The sequence below is a fragment of the Rhinoderma darwinii genome, chromosome 5 (assembly GCF_050947455.1).
Source record: "Rhinoderma darwinii isolate aRhiDar2 chromosome 5, aRhiDar2.hap1, whole genome shotgun sequence".
NCBI lineage: Eukaryota > Metazoa > Chordata > Amphibia > Anura > Rhinodermatidae > Rhinoderma > Rhinoderma darwinii.
The window spans coordinates 92959031-92984901 of NC_134691.1; the positions used below are offsets into that span (position 1 = coordinate 92959031).

Below are 25871 nucleotides of genomic sequence, written 5' to 3' on the forward strand. Positions count from 1 at the left end.
TAAACCATTGAAATCTTAGGCTCAGAAGAAATTAGCTACTAAAAAGAATGTACTTTGATGTTTACCTTTGGAAAGGAATAAAATGGCAACACTACATACAGGTTCATTTTAATATGCTTTAAAAACTCATGTAAATATATACAGCCCATTGAGTAACGTGACTCATGGAAAGGTCTACGTGCCCACCGCTGGGCACACTACAGTCTGTATTGTGGAGCCAATATTAAGCTATATGGTCATATAAAACATACACATATTTGTAATATGCAGGCTGTTACTTTTATCTGTTTTGTCCCCATAAACTCATTAAAGTGTTCGGAAAGTAGGACTGGGCGATTTTGACCTAAACCAAAGTCACGATTAATTGAACATGTAACCTTGTTTGCGATTTAAACCCCTTACTCAATACCACGCCCCCTATTTGCATGCTACGCCATTGAATTAATATTCCCGAGCCTGCTGTATACTACTGCATATAATATACACCCTGACACTGCCCCTAAACAGTACATTGTCCCCATAATGCTCCAAACACCGTATAATGCCCCCCACTGGCGTAGCTATAGGGGTCGCAGCGGTCGCAATTGCGACCGGGCCCCAAAGCCAGGGGGGCCCACGGCCCCCCGCACCACATCAATAAAGAGTTACTATAGTAACTCGGGCCGCGGGCCCCTGTTACTATAGTAACATACTTTACTTACCTTCCTGGTTCCGGATCGCAGCGGAGGTCCTGACGTCAAGCGCTGTGCGCAGCGCCTGACGTCACAGCGCTATGTGCCGCGCACAGCATCGAGACGACAGAACTCCCGCCGCGGCCGAAGAGGAAGGTAAGGTTAGCCCTGACTGGCGGGGTCCGACTCCCGGGACCCGCCAATCAGCTGTTTTGAAGGGGCCGCAGCACTCGTACGAGAGCTGCTCCCCTTCATTCCTGTCACTTCATTCCGGTCACACTGTGAATCGGTGTCGGCGATTCACAGTGTGAGAGAGTAGTGAAATGAAGGGGAAGCAGCTCTCGTACGAGTGCTGCGGCCCCTTCAAAACAGCTGATTTGCGGGTTCCGGGCGACACATCAGCTATTGATGGCCTATCCTGTGGATAGGCCATCAATATTTAGGGACTGCACAACCCCTAAGCCTACGATGTATCAGGCTTAGGGGGCCCATGAGACAGGATCACAGATTGTGTGATCCTGTCTGCTGGGCCCTGTATCTAAGCCAATCACATGGTAGGCTTAGATACATGGCCCATGCGTGATCCTGTCTGCTGGGCCCTGTATATAAGCCTACCACACTGTAGGTTTAGATACAGTGCCCCAGCACACAGTAATCTTATACTGTATAAGATTACTGTCTGCTGGACCCTGTATCTAAGCCTACGTTGTGGTAGGCTTAGATACAGGGTCCCACAGACAGTATCACACATGGGCCCTGTATCTAAGCCTAACACATGTGTTACTAATAATTTTTTGTGTGTTTTCTTACAGGTTCGGTCGTTGGACTACGGCGGATTCCAGGACTACTTCGATGACAGCTTTTTTTTTATTATCAATAAAAAATGGTTAATGAGGGTTGTGTGGGTTTTTTTTTATTTAAATAAAATATTTTTTCTATGTCTTTATGTTTTTTTTTAAAACTATATTACTACCGCCTTAGTAATGGCCGTCGGCTGATTGACAGCATCCATTGCTAAGGCGGGGCTTAGTGTTAGCCGATGCAGAGGCTAACACTAACCCCCTTTATTACCCAGGTACCCACCGCCACCAGGGGTGCTGGGAAGAGCTGGGTACGATCCAGTACCTGACCATCTGTAGTGATGGTCGGCCACTGGGGTGGCCGCAGGCTGGTATTATCAGGAGGAGAAAGGCCAAAAACAGTGGCCCTGCCCACCCTGGTGATGCTAGGCTGCTGCTGCTTTATTGTATCTGGCTGGTTATGAAAAATGGGGGGGACCCCACGTCATTTAAAAAAAATAAAAAATAATTGGAAAGAACTATGTGGGGTCCCCCCCAATTTTCTTAACCAGCCAGATACAACACAGCAGCAGCAGACAGCATTACCAGGGTGGGAAGGGCCACTGTTTTTGGTCTTCCCCAGCCTAATACTACCAGCCTGCAGCCACCCCGGTGCCTGCCCGTCATTACAGATGGTTGGGTACTGGTTCGTACCCGGCTCTTCCCAGTACTCCTGGTGGTGGTGGGTACCGGGGTAATAATGGGGGTTAGTGTAGCCTCTGCACCGGCTAACATTAAGCCCCGCCTTAGTAATGGAGGTTGTCAATCAGCCGGCGGCCATTACTAAGGCGGTGATAATAAAGTTTAAAAAGATACAAGCACATAGAAAAAATATTTTATTGAAATAAAAAAACACAACCCTCATTAACCATTTTATTGAGAATAAAAAAAACGCAGTCATTGAAGTCCTCGAATCCGAAGTACAAACAACCGAACCTGTAAAAAAACACAAACACACAAAAATAATCAGTAACACATAAAGAAGCAAAATTATTATTCTTACCTATCCTGGGTCCAGCGCTGGAGCCGCAATGTCAGCGAGCTGGGCCCTGTATCTAATCCAATCATGTGTGATACTGTCTGCTGAGCCACTGTATCTAATCCTATCATGTGTGATACAGTCTGCTGAGCCACTGTATCTAATCCTATCCATAGTTTATAGGATCGTAGTGCTATAGATATGCTATGCTGTCTCATATACACACTTTTTTTTGGGCAGACACATATGTATTGGGGCTATTTCCCCTGACATTTTAAGCCCTGAGGGTATGTTCACACGGCAGCGTCTGTTACGGCTGAAATTACGGTGCTGTTTTCAGGAGAAAACAGCTCTGGAATTTCAGACGTAATGGCATGTGCAGGCGTCTTTCGCTGCGTCCATTACGGACGTAATTGGAGCTGTTTTTCTATGGAGTCCATGGAAAACGGCTCCATTTACGTCTGAAGAAGTGACAGGCACTTCTTTGACGCGGGCGTCTTTTTAAAAAAAAATGACCGTCGGCACAGAACATCGTAAGATCCATTCAAATTAATGGGCAGATGTTTGCCGACGCTTTTGAGCCGCATTTTCGGACGTAATTCAATGCTAAAACGCCCGAATTACGTCCGTAAATAAGGTGTGTGAACCCAGCCTTAGTGACGCCCCGGCTGCTAGTGCTGCATTGTTGGGTCACTTAGGAGAACCAGCGATGCAGCTGAAAGCTGCGGACCGTCGGCCATGAGAAGTTTGCGGGTGGGGGGGGGGCCCAGGGGGGCCCAGTAAGAATTTTTGCATCGGGGCCCATGAGCCTTTAGCTACGCCCCTGATGCCCCCCCATAGCTGCCTCTCACAGTATAATCACCCCATAACTGCCCTCCACACAGTATGCCACCGTAGCTGCCCTTCACACAATATAAGGCCCCCATAGCTGCCCTCCATACAGTATAAAGCCCCCCATAGCTGCCCTCTACACAGTATAATGTCCCCATAGCTGCCCTTCACACAGTATAATGCCTAATAGATGCCCACACACTGTAGAATGCCCCACAGATGCCCCTACTCCGTATAATTCCCCCATACTTCCTAATAAAATACATATCTAACCCTGTTCCAACGGCGATTGGAGTAGATCCCTCTGCTCCTCCGCTCTGTGTGGCTAGGCGCCGCAAACAGGCGCGATGTCGTCACTGCCTCACGCCTGTCTGCGCCGAGCCGTAAGTGTCCGGCCATATATAGTGAATGTTAGAGTAGGGACATTACGGCCCCCTGCTCTGCCATTGTATTCAACGGTATCTGCGTCCTTAGGACACAGATACATTTGAAACTGGGGGGGGAAATGCGCAAGATGACGTATGTTAATTGAGCTGAATTTAAGTTTATTTTATTTTTTTCGATTATTTGCCAAGCCCTATTGGAGAGTATTAAAAATACAGACGCATCCATATTGCATCAATGTCATTATTATTGCTTCCGTATTTCGAAGGGCATGTCTTTTTGTTTTTCTGGTTCCACCCTAGAACACGCTCATGCAAAACTAACCTTCAGGCTCAATGCACACGATTCATATTATGTGCATTTTTTCCACGCTGATTTGCGAGTGACAAATATGCAGCGTAATACAGTACGAACATAGTCAATGAGATTCCAGGAAATCTCATGTACAGGCAGATATTTTTCGGGAAGGAAATTGACCGACGGTGCGTTTTTTTTTAGCATCTGCAGCATGTCAATTTATCTTGCGTTTCCGCTTGCGAATTGTTTCTGCCTAGTGCTGTGGAAAGTCGGACAAAAACCCACATCATGAAAACTCACCGAATGACACACCAAAACGTAAGAACCACACCGAAAAACGTATAAAAAAACCGCACGATCCGGTTTCTATCTGCGAATTTCCTGCGTATCGCTGCGGTTCTGGTGTGTATTTTCCGCACTAAAATACTCAACGTGTGCATGTAGCCTTAATGAGGAGCTGTTAGCAATCCTGACATGTATGTTTCAGCAAATACTTGAATTAAGGATTTTGGAGCTTCCTTCTTTTTTTTTTTTTTTTTTTTTTTTTAGAAATTTGCATTCTGCCATTCTTCTGTTATTCCTCCTGGAAATGAATGAATAAATTGACAACTGGGCATTGCCATTTCTTTGTGAATAGGTTGCGTCCTCAGTGGTGATTGTACAGCGTCAGACAGTGTAGGGACATGCCCCATTGACAAAAGGGAATGGTAACACAGTTGACAATTTTTTTCATTAGAATTAACAGAGTGGGACATTGCAGTACTAAGAAAAGATTTTAAGCTATTAATGGTAGCTTCATCCAAAATATTTCCCCCTCTTGTTTTTCTGTGCAGCTCCCATTTCATTATATGGGAAAATGTTTCTTTGAATTATTTCTTCGGAAAGCCACATTGCAATTACGTGTATTTCCATAAATTGATGGCTTACGTTTTAGTTTTTTTTGTTAATTTGTAAAAGCTGCCACTGCCACACCAGGATTTAAAAAAACAAAAAAACGAAGCAAAATTATCATGTTCTAAAGAACATGCAATTTCCAACCGGGATTTATACTGGGATTGGTACTTTTAAAAAAGTCATATCCTCCTGTAATCTATAACCGCTGCAGTCATACGCCAGAACAGCCAGAATGCAGTAAAACTCCTATGTGTGTGTCATCAAGGCCTAGGTATAATAAATGCTGTCTTTATAGAGTAATTCTGAACGGTTGATACCGCATAGCCTGTTGGGTCACTGAATACTAACCTGATCTTCTTTAAGGACCACTTGAGATGTACACTTTACAAGGGCAAAATAATGGGCAAGAGGAAGGGAGTTAAATATATCATTTTTATACTCCCAGTCCAGGGGTGTACACAGCAAAAAAAGGCTCCACCTCCCATAAAGGGGAAGAAAATCACAACTAAAACTGGATATGTGTGTGTGTGTGTGTGTGTGTGTGTGTGTGTGTGTGTGTGTGTGTGTGTGTGTAAAAAGACCCACTTAAAAGAGGTCGCCTTGTCGTGGCAGGTGGGCTCACACAATTTGATCAAAATGTGCCCTAAGAACCTCACATCTGTAGGTAAACGTAGCAGTAATGCAGTGCTAGATAGACTGCCTAATGCACTGTTAGCGTTTCCAGAGTGCTGTTGCAATGTTTTTTTTTTTTCTTTTTTTAAATGTATTGTTTGCGGTGCACCTGCACATTTTGCTAGGATGTGCTGACCAAGCTTTTTCAATTTGTTTCCCCTTCATTCTGCACTCAATACCCCATAATAACAGAAGGTTAGTAATCTTTGCTAACTGTTTGAAAAGGAAAAACGAAAATATTGCACTGACATAAGTATTCAGACCCTTTACTCAGTACTTAGTTGAAGCATCTTTGGCATCGATAATGGTCACCAGTCTTCTTGGGTATGATGCCACAAGGCTTGCACACCTGGATTTGGGGATTTTCTGCCATTCTTCTCTGGCTGGACCACTCAAGGACATTCACAGAGTTGTCCCTAAGCCACACCTGTGTTGTCTTGGCTGTGTGCTTAGGGTCATTGTCTTGTTGGAACGTCCAGAGCACTCTGGATCAGGTTTTCATTAATAATATCTCTGTACTTTGCTCCATTCATCTTTCCCTCAACTCTGACCAGTCCCTGTCCTAGCCGCTGAAAAACACCCCCACAGCATGATGCTGCCACCACCATGCTTCACTGTAGGGATGGTATTGGGCAGGTGATAAGCACTGTCTGGTTTCGTCCAGATATGCCGCATAGTATTTAGGCCAAAACGTTCATTCTTGGTTTCATCAGACCACAGAATTTTGTTTGTCACAGTCTGAGAGCCCTTTTGGTGCTTTTTTGCAAACTCCTGGCTGACTTTCATGTGTCTATTACTGAGGAGACGCTTCTTTCTGGTCCCTCTGACATAAAGCCCATATTGGTCAATTGCTGCAGTGATGGTTGACCTTCTTCAAGTTTCTCCCATCTCCACACAGGATCTTTGAAGCTCAGCCAGAGTGACTATTGGGTTGTTGGTCACCTCTCTTACCAAGGCTTTTCTCCTCTGATTAATTAGTTTGGTGGGACGGCCAGCTCTAGAAAGAGTCCTGGTTGTTCCAAACTTCTTCCATTTAAGAACTATCAATCTACAGAGGGCACTGTGGCAAAATCTACAGGGGGCACTGAGGCACCATCTAAGAAGGGGCTGCCAACTCATCCGCCGTACTGCATTTAGCGTCACTTAAACTGGATTGTTAAAATACACGTGGAGTAAACTCGCAAATTTCCGGTAAGTTTAAACCTAGCGGTATGATTATAGTATTGTAGAATTATTATAGCAATGTAGTATTATTATAGTAATGTAGATTATAGTAATGTAGTATTATTATTATTATAGTAATGTAGCATTAAAGTAATGTAGTATAGTAATGTAGATTATAGTAATGTAATGTAGTATTATTACAGTAATGTAGTATAATTATAGTAATGAAGTATTGTTATAGTAGTTCAAATAACTAATCGATTAACAATAATTTTGTATTGTATCAAATTTGAATGTAATGCGGCCCGTCAACTTTACATTTTTTCTATGTGCGCCCCCTTTACCCGGCCGAGTTGAGACCCCTGCGCTAGACTGTCCCTCACACTGTGTGAAGCAGCTTCATGCTGATAGGACAGTCAGAGGCTCCACCTCAGGAGAATCGCTGCTGTTACCTCCCACTTGTCTAATAAAGGTCCATTTACATATTTAGAAAAAAAGCTCATAACTTTTAAAATAATAACCGTTTTGGGACACAGTTTTCACTAGCATTATCAGTGTGACAGCGCCTAATAGATTAGCTAGGAGATAGGACATTACAAAACTAGTGACAGAGTCTCTTTAATACATTGAAAATAAAAAATTAAGCAACTTTGTAAATAGTCACGATTACAAATGTCCTGCCATTTTGTTACTAAAGTTCCTATATAGACCTATGCGTCTCCATGTTAAACTACAAACAAGCTCTGTGTAGACGGATTTTCCCAGATTATCCCTTCTATCCATCCTTTACTTCTTGGTAATTTACATTGAGCAGGTTATTAGAAAAGTAAGTTACAAATGGAAGAGAATATGACTGCAGGGTCAGACGACAAAGGGTTTGTTTGTATCCCGTTACCATAGAGACTCATCTATATAGAAGCTGTAGACACAAAAGGACTTTTTAAAATAAGAAGTATTTGCACAGATGCTCAATTTTTATTTTGGATGCTTTAAAGGAATAAAAAAAAAAAAAAAAAAAAAGGAACTTGTCTGATGACCATAAATACCAGCAGAATTGTGACTGCAGCTCTGGACTAAAAGCTGCAAGTCCGGTAGGTGAGAATTTCTGCAGCTCATGAATGTCAAGGACTACATAGTGTGCACTATGAGGTCCTTGATATTCATGAGCTGTAGCCCAGCCCACACACAACTAGAAATGTCCACCCCCTGCTGATTGGCAGCTTTCTCCGTATACACAATATGGGGAGAAAGCTGTAAATCCGCATCTGGCGGGCAGGGCTAGCCACAGCTCAGGAATACAAGCTGAATGATAGAAAGTGATTTTTATAAACACTGCTGCTCATGGACGAGTAATACAGCGTTGGAATCGTGGTCTCTGGCACTACATTATGCTGCCCTCAGATAGGGCAGCATAAACCTGGCAAAGGACTCCCTTTAACTTTTTATGTAGATGATTTTTATACATTAACTGTAAAATTATGTTCAAAGGTGAACATGAACGTTAAACAAAAAAATTTCATGTGGCCTTCAAACTGCCCATCTAAGGCTTCATTCACATCTGCATCAGGGCTCCGTTCATGAGTTCCATCTGAGCTTTTAGTTAGGGGAGCCCACGAATGGAACCCTGACTGAAACAAACGGAAACCAAAGGTTTCGATGGTAGATTTCAATAGTGACGGATCCAGTGCAAATGGTTTCAGTTTGTCACCGTTGTGCAAGGGTTCCTCGTTTTGACAGAATGAATAGCGTAGTCGAATACGGTATGGATTCCGTCAAAATGACGGAACGCTTGCATAACGGTGACAAACGGAAACCATTTGCACCCGATCCGTCACCATTGAAATCAAATGGTGATGCAAACGGAACCCAATGGTTTCCGTTTGTTTCAGTCAGGGTTCCATTCATGGGTTCTCCTGACGGAAAGCTCAGACAGAACCTATGGACGGTGTTTCAAAGCAGATGTGAACGAAGCCTAAGTTAATGATTGTAACCTCCCTGTAAATGCACATATTATACCCCTCGATATACCTCACTTATACAAAAGGAGAGAACCATTGATGTGGTTATTGTGGAATGAAAGGATTTTTTGTTTTGCTATATAATGTAACCCGGACTCAAATATAAAAGTTTTTGATTAATCGTAAAGCCGAAAATGGGAGTAAAATTTGTTGTGTGCTGGGGGTTCCACTGAATCCTAATGACAAGAATAAGTGACAAAGAAAAGGTTCTACTTGCATCATTGGATAGCGGCGCTCAATTATTTACTGAAACTCAAGACCAAGCCCTACAGCATCAATAGCAGTGTGATCTATGAATGGAATTGTAGCTGACGGCAGGCTCAGTTTGAAATGCGAGGACCTGCGATCGCTTGTAATTATATTCCAAAGGTAGGGCCTAAGGTGATTTCAGTAGCTAGACACATCGAACATGTATTTTACATCAGAAAGTACCCATGCCAAAGCACATGTCAGTGTGTGAGTTTTTTGGGGGAAGAAAACCTTTGGAGTGCTAATGTTTTTTAAACTGCGATGTGAGAGGGCCAGTGATTTGTTCTTTTTATAAGTGGGTATACAATTTCAGATTCTAAAGTAGGGCTTCTGATGCCAAACTTTTGGGGATTTCTTTTTTAAATCAGTTCAAATTTTATTAACAAGGACAGTAGTACATTAACAATCGTGCATCTACTGTAACAGCATCATATACAGCATTTCCATTATAACATCATACAAAAATACCCCAACATTACACCCCCCCCTCAGCCCCCGCACAGCTCCTTAACAGTATCTCTGTCACTTACAGTAATTATCGCAAGACCCCACAAAATCCTAACAAGTCTCCAATATGGGAGTAATTTTATTATTATATCCTACCCCTCTCCTTGCCGCCTCCTGCCTAAATGTATCTCCATTGACCTCCTGGTCCTCAGGCCTGTCCACAGCGTTGCCAGAAATGATCTCCTATATTTGTGTCCGTATTCTGCTCAGTTCTGATGACGCCACCCCAGGACAATCCAACTTTTGGGGATTTCATCTATTGATGTCTATGGAAGTTCTTCAAAAAGGAGTGATCTAGCGGACTTCTCAAGTATACACCGATAGTAATTAACTGTGCTTTTACTGCTGTGTGTAAATCTGGCCTTACAGGAGTTGTACAAGATTAGAAAAAAAACCTTTTGATTTATTTTCTTTCCAGAAACAGTGCCAATCTTATCCATGGGCTGTTACGACAGCTCAGCTCCATTTTGCAATACCACACACAGCCCATAGACAAGATTGGCATGGTTTCTGGATAAAAAGTAGACCCTTCTTTGTAATCTGATACAAGTTTTGAAAACCAACATAAATAACTGCAAGACAACCATTCACCATTTGGCAAATGCGGCTACAGTTAGGTCCAGAATTATTTGGACAGTGACACAATCTTCATGATTTGGGCTCTGCATGCCACCACATTGGATTTGAAATGAAACAACCGAGATGCAATTGAAGTGTAGACTCTCAGGTTTAATTCAAGGGGTTGAACAAAAATATCCTGCAAAACGTTTAGGAATTGCCACCATTTTTCTACACATCCTCCTCATTTCAGGGGCTCAAATGTAATTAGACAAATTAACATTACCATAAATAAAATGTTTTGTTTTTTTAATACTTTGAGAATACTAGAGAATCCTTGGTAGGCAAATGCTGAGTTTCACCAAATGCTGGGTTTCCTCCTTTGTGATGCTTTGCCAGGCATTTACTGCAGCGGTCTTCAGTTGTTGCTTGTTTGTGGGTCTTTCTGCCTTAAGTTTTGTCTTAAACAAGTAAAATACATGCTCGATCGGGTGGATATCTGGTGATTGATTTGGCCATTGCAGAATATTTCACTTGCCTTAAAAAACTCCTGGGTTGCTTTCGAAGGATGTTTTGGGTCATTGTCCATCTGTAATGTGAAGCGTCGTCCAATCAACCTTGCTGCATTTGGTTGAATCAGAGCAGAAAGTAAATCCATGAACACTTCAGAATTCATCCGGCTGCTTCTGTCTTCAGTCACATCATCAATAAACACCAGTCACCTAGTGCCTTTGGCAGCCATGCATGCCCATGCCATCACACTGCCTCCACCATGTTTTACAGAGAATGTGGTGTGCTTTGGGTCATGAGCCGTTCCAAGCCTTCTCCATACTTTCTTCCTCCCATCATTCTGGTACAGGTTGATCTTAGTTTCATGCTGTTCCAGAACTGGGCTGGCTTCTTTAGATGTTGTTTCGCAAAGTCTAATCTGGCCTTTCTATTTTTGAGGCGGATTAATGGTTTGCACCTTGTGGTGAACCCTCTGTATTTGCTCTCATGAAGTCTTCTCTTTATGGTAGACTTAGATACTGATACACCTACTTCCAGGAGAGTGATCTTCACTCGGGTAGATGTTGTGAAGGGGTTTTTCTTCACCATGGAAAGGATTCTGTGATCATCCACCACTGTTGTCTTCCGTGGACGTCCAGGCCTTTTGGAGTTCACGAGATCACCAATGCGCTCTTTTTTTCAAGAGTGTACCAAACTGTTGATTAGGCCACTCCTAACATTTGTGCTATCTCTTTCTCTAATAGATTTCTTCATTTTTTTTCAGCCCAACGATGGTCTGTTTCACTTGCATTGAGAGCCCCTTTGACCTCATGTTGTGGGTTCACAGTAACAGCTTCCAAATGCAAATGCCACACCTGGAATCAACTCCAGACCTTTTACCTGCTTAATTGATGATGGATTAACGAGGGAATAGCCCATGCAGCCCATTAAATAGATTTGGAGATAATCGTCCAATTACCTTTGGTTCCTTGAAAAAGAGGCAGCCACATATTAAAGCGCTGTAATTCCTAAACCCTTCCTCAAGTTAGGATGTGAATATCCTCAAATTAAAGCTGAGAGTCTGCACTTTAAGCCCATATTGATTATATAACTGTATATTCAATATGTTTGGGTAAGCCGCTAAAATGCCAAAACTTGTGTCACTGTCCAAACAATTCTGGATCTCACTGTACAATTCTCAACATTGAAATTGCAACACCAAGAAGGAAATTTATTGGAATTGTGGAAATCACAGGATCAATAGACAAGTTAATGATTTGCAAAGGATAAAAAAAATGGAAACAAAATATTCCAAACATCTTGATTTATTCAGTATAGAGTATGAGCGCCACGCGCAAAAATACACGCACTTACACGCCTTGGCATGTGATCTATGAGGTTATGAATGGTTGTCTGAGGAATGTTATGCCACGCTGAATGCATTTTGGCACGCAAATCATCAAGATTGGCTGTTGGCAGTTCCCTTTGCAATTGCCGACCAATGAATTCCCAGATGTGCTCGATGGGAGACATGTCCAGAAACGCTGCAGGCCATGGTAGAACCTTTAGGCCACGCAGGCTTCTCACAGTAGCACAAGCAACATGCGGCCTGTTGTTGTCCTGTTGAAAAATGGCTTCTGGGACACTTTGGAGAAATGGCCGTACCACTGGTTCCACGACCAAATAAATATGCCCTTTGTGCTATTTTGTCAATGGTGTACTTTATTGCATGTGCAATTTATGAAACTGGGATGTGTAGTGTCCCCCAAAACGCTTCTTGTGAGACAATATGTTGTAAATGTATTTAATGATGTTATGCAAGATGGTATGTTCCTGGAAGTTTCCAGAAGGTGGGAGGAGCTTAGTTTATATATAGTAGGTCCTCCCCCCTCAGAATAATTATTTGGATCCAGTTGACAGTTGGAGCCAGTAGTGGCCAGTTCTGCTGGAAGATCAGCACGTGGCAGTTGAGCCTCTGAAGACAGGCTAGAGCAGCTCACCGAGGAGAAAAGACAGGAAAGAGAGAGATAGAACCCATAACAAGGGCCTCTGACTACAAAATCTGTGAAGCTAAGTAGCCCCAGGAATTGGGAATAGAGCCAGAGAGCCGGACAGGATAAAGGAGGTACTGACTTGGGTTAGAGAAGCCCTATACAGCATATATTCCTGGGATCCATCACTGGTAGAAGCAGATTAGACTACTAGAGCGTGGAAGACGCCATACTTGCACTTCGCCGTGTTGTACATTGACATTACCACAGGACATTGTATCTCCATTTTGTGTGGACTTGTAACTGATATTTTGTAACTAAGTAAAGTCTGCTGCAAGTTGAGTCAGTTTAATGGCCACCGCAGCCTCCGGTCCACCTTTGCACATCTAACATCAAGGACACCCCAAAACACCATCAGGACAGGAGCAGACACAGGGAGTGTCCCGGGGGACTTAGAGACTGACATCTTCATTAACCCATGAAAACCCCCTTATCACTAGCTGTGAGCACGGCCTGAGAGAGTGGGAAGGCTTGTTAGCCGTGATCCACACGAAGAGCCCAGTCGGCAGCCATTTTGTGGTCATACACCTTTCCTAACTATTCTCGGCTCTCCCGCTCACACGCTACAGATGCGAGGTGACTGGAAGCATTAATGGAAGGGGAGAATACTGTATAGAATAAACAACCCCCTTATTCTAACGCATAAACCTGCATACTCCGCTCCTATAGCTAAATCGGTTATAGGGTAGGGTGTGAAGTAAAGGTATTCAGACTATCTCCTCCCTGTCACGAAAACGGACAATGTATTCTATACACAGAGCCATACTATGGAAATATCTTCATATTGTTCTAATTGTTCTGACATTGTATGATATAAGAAGTCTGAAACACACATTTCACCATCTGTGTTATAAGGGTTGTCACATGCCACTTTGGAGATTGGCTGCTGTCTAGTTAGTGTTTTCCGGTGGTTTAGCAGTTTTGCTGTTGGGTGTGCTTGGTCTATCCAGATCCCTGCTTCCCAGATTATGGTCATATGTCAAGATCACTTAGGTGTACAGATAAGCATTTGGATAAAAGTATAAGCCCTGGATATCTGCACTTCAGGAGGGACATTGCCTAGTAGGGCTTGATTTGCAGCTGGTTCTGACCCAGGCAGGCCTCATGCCCATTTTAGTTATTTTCTTCAGGGAGCTATCCGTTTTAACGGATAGCTCCCTGACACATTAATTTCTATGGGATCATGCACACTTTCGTTGTTTTAACAGTTCTGTGCGTCAGTTCTGTCAAAAGTAGAACATGTCCTACTTCTGTCCGTTGTTCAGTGTCCGTTTCACCCATTGGAGCCTATGGGTCCATCAAAACAACGGACGGTCCACGGAAGGCATCCGTGTGCCCTCCATTTTTCACGGATCCGTTGCCAAGCAATGGCAGGGCGTGCCAGAGTTCCCTGTATTCAACACACAAGATGGATTTTAACGGACCGTTTAAAACGGAAGATAAACGGAAGCACGACGTCTGTTTAAAACGGAGGTATGGATGCGGAGTGACAACAGAACCCACACGGATGTCACAACGGACACACGGATCCGTTTCAAACTGACATGAAAAGGCTGAAGGGTGTGTGCATGGGGCCTAAGTGTTAGCAAATTATAATTTATTTATTTATTTCCTATTACCATAGCACCAATATATTTTCCATTGCTTTACATAACTTATTAATTCTGTTTTTGTCCACAGTGGAGCGCACAATTACATAGAGAAGAGGGATAACTTTTTATAGAATGCCAATAAACTTATTAGGGCTCATGCACACGACCATTGTTTTCTTTAGTGTCCTATCCGGGGTTTTTTTGTGAATAGCATACTGAACCATTCATTTCTATGGGGCCATACACACATCCGTTTCTGTTTTGCGGTCCGTTCCACAAATTATAGAACTGGTCCTATTTTTGTTCGTGCTTGCAGTCCATCTTACCCATTCCAGTGCATGGGTCTGCAAAAAAAACAAAAAACGGACAGCAGACGTACAGCGCTAGGATCAGTGTCTTCATGTCCGCAAAGCGGAAACGGTCGTGTGCATGATGCTATAGTATGTTTTTAAATTGAACACTTGTGAACAATACAAATACTTGTGAATAAGAACACAACACTCTTTGGAAACAATTTGGTTTGTTATTTATTTATTTCCTGTTGCTTATTTAACACCAACCTAATCAGCAGCGCTGAACAGAAATTGGCGCCATTCACATCAGTCCCCAGCCCCAATAGGGCTCACAATATAATTCCTGTATCTCTCACACACACAAACCAGGGACAATTTTATAGGAAGTCAATTAGTATGTTTCTGGAGTGTAGGAGGAAACCCACCCAACAGGAGGAGAACATACGAACTCCATGAACATGTTGTACTCAGTTACATTCGAACCCAGGACGCCAGCGCCGCAATGCAGCAGTGCTGACCAGAAGGTTCCCATTTCAGAGTTATCTGTGGTATACAGTTTGCCTATGTGGTAATGAAAATCCTGGTACTGTAGTTAATACATATTTCATTCAGTTATAGATCAATTACATGAAATATTTGCAATCAGAAATATTCTACAGAAGTATATTCCATAATTCAGAGTAGTAAGCGTCAAGTAGCGATCAACTACCAGAGACCATGTGACTAATGTATCGCCAGAATATCCGGTCTTGTCTTTACGCTGCCTAAAATAAACTAAACTCTTAAACATTCCCTTATGGTTTCCCCCCATTGCCTTTAGCAGTTCATTAAAAAACTATTTAGTAAAACTCCTAGTATGTACTGAATGCAAAACACCCATTTCGGAACCTTTTGGGCAAACTTTATAAAGATAGCAGAAGCGGTTTTGGTGTACACATGAAAAATTTATTTATATAGAGAAAAATGTATAGTATTGATACAGATGTAGTAAAGCTAAATGCAGAACATTTTTCCTGCAGCCCTACGTGACACTTAAGATAACACATTGTGATGATGAGGATGATGAACTCTGACAAACGTAAAAACTTAGCTCTGCTACATATATAAATACATACATATTTCCAAGAATACATGTATAATAATGCATCATATTTAGGGTATGTTTATGGAGATTGACCCTTGGATGTGCAGTCTAGTGAACGCGCATACTCACAGTGTACGCTTGTTGGGGAATACAGTGCACAGTACCCGATTTTCTTTGTAGAATTGGTGGTAAATGTTAGTAAATAAATTACCTTTTTTTTCCAACACAAACTAAAATGAACATTTGTGTCAAAGGAGCATAAGAAAATTGTATTTGCATCTATGTATCTTCTATGAGACCAGCCCTACAAAACCATATTTCACTGCAATTTTAGGTGGTCATCTCAAAGAGGTTTCACTGTATATCTATCACACACACACACACAGACACACACACACACACACACACACACACACACACACTAGAATAAAACGTGAATCCATTACCTTGTGCATTCAGCTTATTCACAACTTGGCAAAATAAATGTCTCCAAACAAGATTGCTGCCCTGCAATAGAAACAGATCTGAGATTAGCTGGTACGCGGGACAGAACAACTGCACACAATCTATCCAAATACAATGACACTACTGTCACTACCTTCTGACAGTGGCAATAGTTGTGGTTTTAGACCACTCCAATTGGTTATATAGAGGCCTTTGTTGAAAAACAGCACTGTGACCTGTATTCATTCTCGGGACAGGGGGGCCTAGCATTTGTTTGACCCTTTCCCTTCCGGTTTCCTTGTCCCTTGGTTGCTAAGATTAGTGTGCCTGTGGTGAGGTGATGCCCTGCCCATATATCCTGAAGAAAAGGGATAAGCTCGGACCCACAAACTAAAGTTCAGCATGAGACGATACTGCTACTTTACAATAAATATATAGGTAGATATAGTGATATACAAGTTACTTATAAAACGAACACACACACACACACATATAGTTATTTTTTTTATTTTTTTTCTCTAACACAAAAAATTAGCAGACATGAGATGTCAAGAATGCAATTATATACAGTATGCAATATATGTCATCATAATCCTCCATTAAACATTACCGTATTTTCGACAACTCATTCATGATATAAATGTTAAGACCACTTACATGTAAATTACTCCCTTGATTCCCTTAACAGAGGTAGGAAAATTCAAATATGAAAAAAGTATAGAGTACACAAACCTTTATAATTTGAACAAGCTTCTCTTGCAATTCCCGGTACCCACCTCCTGTATATGACAGTCCTGTAATAGACACACACCCGAGAGGAGTGAACTGGGAATTCTGCCTATGCAAAGTGGCAACCAAGGCACACAATGAAGAAACAGCATGGTAATCTCTCCAATGCCTAGACCACCAGGAAAACGTAGCAAACAAGAGGGAAAGCACTGAACGAGACCCATGGCCCCCCTTTATCCTATAAAGTGCTGCACTATTGACCCGGCAATTGCAGATAATTTACTCCCCCCCCCCCCCTGACAAGCTCATCGCCTTCAGCAAATTCACTGCCCTATTTCTTTCAATGTCACCTTATACATAGCACAAATGTGGTGGCCTTAGTTTGTTGTTAATCATGAACTGTTGACTTGGCGTATGCTACACTGATGTGGAGTGAAATAACAGGTTAATATCATAGTGTAGTTACAATTATCATTAATTCCTTGCTGGCTAGAGAATTTTACGCTGCTAAGTCTCCTAGGACAACAGGTTGAGATTTACCTAAATTATATCCACCTAACAATTATTGTGCCCATTCCTGACGTTATATAGGGCTGGGAGCAGAATTCACCAGAGATATACACTATATGTACAAAAGTATTGGGGGATACTTGATCATTGAATTCAGGTGTTTCATTCAGTCTCATTGCCACAGGTCTATAAAATCCAGCACCTCGCCATGCAATCTGCCTTTACCAACATTTGTGAAAGAATGGGTTGTTCTAAAGAGCACACTGAATTTTAGTGTAGTTCTGTAATAGGACGCCACCGTTGTAACAAGTCAGTTCCTGAAATTTCTTCCCTTCTAGATATTCCACGATCAACCGTGAGCAGTATTATTGCAAAGTGTTTCGAAATCAGAGCTCTACAGTACAATCCATACTACTAGCAATGTTTGTCTATGGAGACTGCATGGCTGTGTGCTTGATTTTACAATGGGTGTGGCTGAAACACCTAAACTTATAAATTAGGAGGGGTGTCCACATTCTTTTGGCCATATAGTATATTATATACATAAAGAATTAGTCTTGCAGGACTGAAGACAGGTTTGAACTTGTCACCTGTGACATTCTATATCCCGGACATTCACCGTGTGCTTTTAATTATTTACAGTTAAATTTCTAAGTTTGTTAATAATGCAAGATACTGCAGCCAAACACAGACATCTGTCATAGTTTGAGTACGGTTTATAAAATAAAGATTACTCAGTAAACTAAAGTAACTTATGAGGTTGATGAAGTCTGCAAAGATACAGAATTCACAAGAGGCCAATCAGAAGAAAGTTAGAAAAGATATTTAGTCTACATTAAAAAATGTGAAGTCACAAAACAGCAATATCCACCTACTAGCTGACATATATATGTGTACCTGTGTGTATATGTAGGGCCATGGATGTATTTGGTGATTTGAAGCCATACAAGGTATCCATGACAATCCTCCAGCTGACAGATATTAGAGTAGGAAATGTCATAAGAATCTCTCAGTAGTGCAGCCTCAGGCTTTGGGCATATAACTTCAAGTGATCAAAAATCAGTATAGAAGATATTAAAAATACATTTTACACTTCTAAATTGGCTTTTTTTTATTATTATAGGTCTCCTTTATCAGACAGTGATATCCATTCATACTATGGCAAGAAAAAGTGGAACTCCCTGGATTTCTGCATTGACTACTTGTAAAATGCATTATAATTGTTACGACGGCTCAGTAGTTGGCACTATTGCCATGCAGCGCTGGGGTCCTGGGTTCAAATTCAACCAAGGACAACATCTGCATGGAGTTTGTATGTTCTCCCTGTGTTTGCGTGGGTTTCCTCCGGGTACTCTGGTTTCCTCCCCAAGACAAACATTGTGAGCACCGATAGGGACAGTGAGTGAGGAGTAACTCTGTACAGTGCTGCAAAATATGTTGGCGCTATATAAGTAACAGAAAAAAATAATATTTTATAATTATAGACAAGCTAACTAAATTAATAAAACACAAACAGTTGTACTGTTCATGCTTTTTATTGAGCATATTAAGTAAACATCTACAGTGCAGGGAGAAAAAGTGAATGAACCTTTGTGTTAATGACTTCTCTAAAAGCAAATTGGCAAAAGGTGTTTCGATTTAGGAGATGAGATTCGAAGTGTGGGTTTCACATGTGCTTTAACCATTCAATAAAGGCACACAAAGCCTTGTTACTGACAAAACTGTTCTTCTAAAAAGATTGGTTAGTGTGAACCTTGCCTCAAAAAAAACTCCCAGACTGTAAGCTACTGTTCTTATGAGTGGGAATCCTGTTAAGACCACAATGAGCAAGCCTGAAAGAGGTGAGAAAAGAACCCAAGGATAACAGCAAAAGACCTACTGAAGACTCTACAAACTACAAAACCTCTGTTCATGTGTCAACTATTAGAAAAACACAAAACAAGAATAGTCTTAATGGAAAGACACTACGAAGGAAGCCGCTGCTGTCCTAAAAAAACAAACAAAAAACATTGTGCCCGCCTTGTTTGCTCAAGATCACCTGGATGTTCCACAATACTTCTGGGAAAATGTTCTATGGACAGATGAGACAAAAGTAGAACTTTTTAGCACAAATGCAAACCGCTATGTTTGGAGGAAAAAGAACACTGCGCACGAGCACAAAAAGCTCATCCTAAGGCTTTATTCAGACGAACGGGAAAAACATCCGTGCAACGTGCGTGATTTGCACGCGCGTTGCACGGACCTATATGTGTCTATGGGGCCGTGCAGACATGTCCGTGATTTTTCATCAGCGTGAGTCCGCTGAAAAAAAGTCACGACATGTCCGTTCTTTCGGCGTTTTGCACGCATCACGCACCCATTGAAGTCAATGGGTGCGTGAAAACCACGCATGCCGCACGAACTGCGTGATTCGCGCAAGAGCTGTCAAAAAGGATGAATGTAAACAGAAAAGCACCACGTGCTTTTCTGTTTACAAACATCCAAACGGAGTGTCTTTGAGATGAGCGAACCCGGACAACCGAACCGAACTTCACCGGGTTCGGCCAAACTCGTTTTGGCCGAACCCGGCAAAAAAATTTCCGGTACGCGACGTCAGGAGACAGTCACTGTCCACGGTGCTGAAAGAGTTAAACTGTTTCAGCACCCTGGACAGTGACTTCCGATCCCAATATACATGAACGTGTAAAAAAAAAAAAAAGAAGAAGTTCTGACTTACCGATAACTCCCGGCTTCTTCCTCCAGTCTGACCTCCCGGGCTGACAATTCAGTCCAAGTGACAGCTCCAGCCAATCACAGGCCAAGCACAGGCTGCAGCGGTCACATGGACTGCGGCGTCACCCAGGGAGGTGGGGCCAGATGTCAAGAGAGGCGCGTCACCAAGGACGCGTAACCAAGGCAACAGCCGGGAGGGAAGTTCTCGGTAAGTACGAACTTTTTCTTTTTTTTTTAACAGGTTGCTTGATATTGTGATCGGCATTCACTGTCGAGGGTGCTGAAAGAGTTAACTGCCGATCAGTTAACTCTTTCAGCACCCTGGACAGTGACTGACGTCGACTAGCCTCATCTCTATGATGGCGGCTGCGTGAAAATCACGCAGCCGCGCATCATACACGGATGACACACGGAGCTGTCAAGTGGTTTTTGCGCGCGCAAAATGCCGCGTTTTTGCGTCCGCAAAAACGCCACGTTCGTGTGGATCCAGCCTAACTGTGACGCATGGTGAAGGGAGCACCATGGTTTGGGGTGGCTTTGTTGCCTCAGGGCATGGACACATTGCGATCATTGAGGGAACAATGAATTCAAAGGTGTATCCAAACATTTTTAGAAGGGAAGCAGTCCATGACCTCAAGCTGAAGATACGTTGGGTGATGCAACAAGACATTGACCCAATGCACACAAGTAAATCAACTAAAGAATGGCTTAAAAATATCTGTGTTTCGGAATGGCCAAGTCAGAGTCCTGCCCTTAACCCCATGGACTTGCTGAGGCATAACCTGAAGAGAACCCTGACGAAGCACCAGCGAAACGCGCGTTGGGTTAAGCAGAGGTCCCCCTCTTGGTCTTGATCTCCTATTTATCTTCTTATACGCAGGTGTAGGTATACTACTTTATATGTCGTTTTTACTTAGATTGTACCTTATATATATTCTCTATACTTATTTATGTGTTCATCTGTGCAAAGCGTACCATGCCTAGTACCTGCTCATTAATATGTACTTATGCACTTTAGCCATATATAGGTTGTGTCAGACCATTTTTACATCTGGGGGGCTACTCTGCTTTTACGTTCGGATTCCGTTTGTGTTCGAGGGTCCATGGCATTTTATTATGTCTAAGTGTTATACGTTGTCTCCATGTGTCTAATTGACTTTAATAAAGATTATTTGTATTTTTTCAAACACCTGGTCGTGACTTGTTTCTTGTTCTGGTTTAGTTTTAATTAGTCACTAGGACCACTAGTATCATTCGGGGTATTATTCGGTTTGATAACCTGAAGAGAGCTATGCACCCAAGGCATCCCAGGAATATTGATGTGAAACACATTTACAGGGAGGAACTGTCCAAAACTCCTCCGTAAAGTTGTGCAAATCTTATTTTCACCTACATTACATATTTGTTGGAGGGGATTGCTGCTAGACAGGGATCTACAGGTTATTACATTTAAGGGTTCCCAAACTTCCTCTGCACTGTGGATATTTACTTAATGTGCTCAATAAAAGTCATGAGCAGTACAACGGTTTGTGTGGTATTGTTTTAGTTAGATCGTGTTTGCCTATAATTGTGACTTTGATAACAATCAGACCACAATTTATTAGTAATTAATGCAGAAATCCAGGTATTCCAAAGGGGTTCACTTACTTTAGCTTGCAACTTTATATTGTAGTAAACCAAATGCACAACACGCAGTAGAAAGAAAAACAGTGCAAGTAAATTAAATGTCAGCATATTCAGCGGCTCAGTCACCAGCCATACACTGTAGTTACATAAACCTATATAAAAAGCGCTAGGTATTTGTAGGACACATATGTACAGGTTTTGCTTGTGCCAAGTTGTACAGGATGGGCCCCGAAAACGAAAACTCTATATCCCTTGTGTGGTTTGTACAGGATAATGGAAGAATTACATACTTACCCGTTACAGAAGATGCTGGAAGCGGTTTCCACCAGTGGCTATACACAGTTGTGCCCGTCTTATGTTCAGGAACACCTTCTGCCACACCACACATTCCATACATCAATTTAAATTTGCTGTTCGGGAACTGTCTGGGGATTAGTTTCATAGACCCTACCCTTCAAGTAACAACGCAGATAAAAGTCGCACACCTTTAGGTCATATGACCATGGAGGCCACAAACTTTCCTCACCTTACGTTCTTTTGTGAATGGCGCATCAACTTGGCACAGGGATGCATGCACCATTTGGCAAGTTGCCCCATCTTGTTGAATGAAACATCACTCACGCTTGTGTTAGAATTGTGATAGTTAACTGTGCATGCAATTGCTAGAAGTTGTTCATGTACACAGATGTGTTCACATTTTCACTAAAGAATATTGGACCCACAATCTACATACCCAAAACCGCACACCAATTGGCGATTTCTGGATCATGAAGCTGTTGGTGCAGCTTGTGTGAATTTTCTTTGTGCCAGTACCTATTGTTCTGAAAATTAACACATCCGGCTAGATGAAAACATGCTTTATCAGATATGATTTATAGCAACTGGTCCAAATGGCAGTGGTTGTCCCTTTTTTTAGGCATTGAATCCTGTTACGCCGCTTCCGCACCAAACCATGTATGTTGCTTTTTGCTGGAATAGGAAGGTCCAGAAATTGACCAGCAAAACAGTCCTGTATTTCTTTGAATAAGCCTGTGCGTATATAGGTATTCACTATCACTATTCTTTGTTGAATCGAATACGGCATGTTGGACACACTCACGCAACACAACTACCCTCCGCAGAGTGCCACCCTACTGGCAGAGAAGGATTCAATGGGCATCATTTTAATTTTGCACTGGTAAAATTAACTCTGACCACTGATTGGTTGCTACGGGCAATAAAGACAGTTTTAGGGTAAGTTCACACGTAGCGTAAATACTGCGGCTTTTCCGCAACGGATTTTGTTGTGGAAAACCCGCAGCGTAGTACAGTAGCAGCAGAGTGGATGAGATTTGAACAAAATCTCATCCACACGCTGCGCACACGGAAAAAACGCTCAGAAATTGACCTGCGGTGTGGTTTCTTAATCCGCAGCATGTCAATTGTATTTGCGTAATCACTGTTTATTTGTTGCAGGTTTTCCCAATTGAATTCAATGGGAGGTAAAACCCGCAACAAATAGCAGAGCTTGCATTTTCTTTGTGGCAGAAAAGCAGCGGTTCCGCCTCAAAAAAAACAACTCAGAAAAGAAAAAATCTTATACTTACCCAGAATTCTATGTTTCTTCGTTCAGGCTGGCCTCCTGGGAGGATGTTTCGTCCGATGTGACCGCTGCAGCAACTCACCGGCTGCATGATGGCAGAGGGACACGTTACCATAACTACGTAAGTATGAATATATTATATTTTGGTGCAGTTTTTCGCAGCGCAAATTCCGTTCTAAAAACTGCACCACAATTTGGTGCAGTTTTTCGGCTAGAATTCCCTGCAGCACACAGGGCGGTTACGCTGTGTGCTTTTACGCAGTATATCCACCCTGTGTGAACATACCCTTACTGTAAGACTGTTTTGATGAATGAGACCCCATAAGCATTAACCCGTTACAAACCACAGAAGAGAAACGGTATCGTTTTTGGGTTCCATCCACCTTTACTTTTTAGATAAGAACATTTTTTTTAGATGGCAGAATATACGTTTTGCATCCCTGGGCAAACACAGGACAGGAAAAGTGTTAAACCTTAGGGCCTGATTTATCAAAACAGTCTTTTCCTATAACAACCAATCACAGAGCAGCTTTAATTTTTCCAGAGCATTCTAAAAAAAAAAGCAACTCTGGTTGCTATGGGCAACAAGGCCAGTTTTTCCTTTATACAGTTTTGATACATGGAGCCCGTTGGCCCGCATTTATTAAAGTGGCTGGGGCAAGCACAGTCCAACAGATTTAGTAACTTTTTTTTAGCTTAGCAGTGCTGTAGATTTCAAAGTCAGGTGCATGGACAGCACAAGATGCGACTAAATGTATTAAGACGTGATTCTTAATAAATAGTTATTTGCATTTACTGCTACCGACTTCTGACGAAGACTGGTGTATGAAACGTCTGTATTAGTACCTCCGGCCCTTAGTGTTTTACCCTGACTTTCATTTCTGAATTTTACAAATGCATTAGTTGCTAAGGTTTTAGGATCTTTAGAAGCCACTTCACTGTCCATGGTACTGACAAGACTCACGGCCTATATTTGGACATTATATCAAGACTCAAATTTTAGCGGGAAGTATAACAACATTTTAAAACATCGTCCTCCTTCTTTCCCTAAAAATTTAATTTATGTTGCCAGCTCAACTGGAGAACGTACAGCTTCAAACTATCTGTACAGATATTCGGTTATTAGGTATCATATTTTCTGTCAGACTGTCAAATAACTGAAGGTTACACCTTAAAAGGGGTTTTCCAGTTTCTGACAACTAATGACCTGTCCACCGGATAGGTCATCAGTACATGATCCGAACGGGGCCCGGGTGTCGGACCACAACATATCAGCTGGTCTGGTGCCTCCGTGCACCGGGCGTACAAGCCAGAAGCAGATAGCTCCGGTCAAGTGAATAGGAGCGGACCTGCAGTTCTGCAGCATGGCCACTATGCGATGTACGGAGCCAACTGCTTCCGGGCTCCGTACATAGCATTATGTGCCACAACATCTGGTGCCCGCAGGCCACCGGAGCGGCTTATCGGTGCGGGGTCCGGGTGTTGGACCCGCACCGATGACATACTGATGACCTATCCAGTCAGTTGTCAGAAGGTGGACAACCCCTTTAAGGGGGTTGCATGGTTTCGAGACCCTTCTAACAATAAAATTGGCAACAGTAGTCGAGACAGCATACATTTTTACAGAATACAAATACAAAAAATGGGAAATGTAACATTACATTCTCTGCTTTCATTAGTGTATGTATACTGAATCTATCTGCAAAAAAGGAACTACAGCTTACATAGATTGATGAGGAAAGTGTAGTATTTCATGTAAGGAAACTTAAAGGGGTTTTTCCATCAGGGACATTTATGGCATATCCAGAGGATATGCCATAAATGTCAGATCGATGCGGGTCCCACCTCTGGGACGAGTACCGATCTCTAGAATGGGGCCCCCTAAACACTGTTCTACATTTCCCGGTTCCTGCTGCCTCCCTGGCCACTTCTTGATTACATGGTTGGAAATTAAGAAAACAGCGTAGCTCGCGGAGTTGCGCTGTTTTCGTAACTCCTATAGAAGTGAATGGCAGTTACAGAAACAGCGTAGCCCGCGAGCTACGCTGTTTTCCTGATTACATGGATGGAAATTATGAAGTGGCCCGGGAGGCAGCGGGAACCGAGAAAGGTAGAACGGGGTTTAGGGGGCCCCGTTCTAGAGACAGGTGCGTGTCCCAGAGACTGTAATTCCGAAACCCTTCCTCAAGTTAGGATGTGAATATCCTCAAATTAAAGCTGAGAGTCTGCACTTTAAGCCCATATTGACACGCAGGATGCACCTGTGATCTATCACATCTAAGTTCATAACTTAGATGTGATAGAATACAGGTGGATCCTGCACTGAACCCATCAGTCCTGTGGACCTGATGGGAACAGGATTTAGCGCTACATACAGCTGCTCTGTATACAGAATACAAAGCAGCTATATATCAAAAAGTAAAAATAATTTTTAAAGAAGACCTCTAGTGGAAACACAACATTCCATGTCTACATTCCCCACTTGACTGTATACCACACTCTACACTTCTTTTATATATTCTGTCCTTACTTATTAAACTGCTACCTTGTCTGTGCTTTAAAAAAGCCTCCATCTTGATTCTTAGATTTCTCCAGCTTTCTCTTCCTCTCTGTATTGCTATCTATCCCATGATGCTTCAGCACAGCATCACATGACCAGCTAAAGTCCATACAATTTCTGCATGCTGTGGGGTAAC

General features: G+C 42.4%; 1 protein-coding gene and 1 long non-coding RNA gene across 2 annotated transcripts in view; one reads left to right on the forward strand and one right to left on the reverse strand.

The window, feature by feature from the left end:
• The window catches only part of MAPRE2 (microtubule associated protein RP/EB family member 2), a 162489-nt gene that overhangs the window by 134197 nt on the left and 2421 nt on the right, over positions 1 to 25871 (reverse strand). The window contains exon 2 of the mRNA XM_075826290.1: positions 16019 to 16079. The gene's annotated coding sequence lies outside the window, so the exon portion shown is untranslated. The remainder of the gene's footprint in view (positions 1 to 16018; positions 16080 to 25871) is intronic.
• Positions 23211 to 25871, forward strand: part of LOC142651494 (uncharacterized) — a 57866-nt gene continuing 55205 nt past the window's right edge. Inside the window, exon 1 of the long non-coding RNA XR_012847632.1 lies at positions 23211 to 23296. This is a non-coding gene — a long non-coding RNA (uncharacterized LOC142651494). The remainder of the gene's footprint in view (positions 23297 to 25871) is intronic.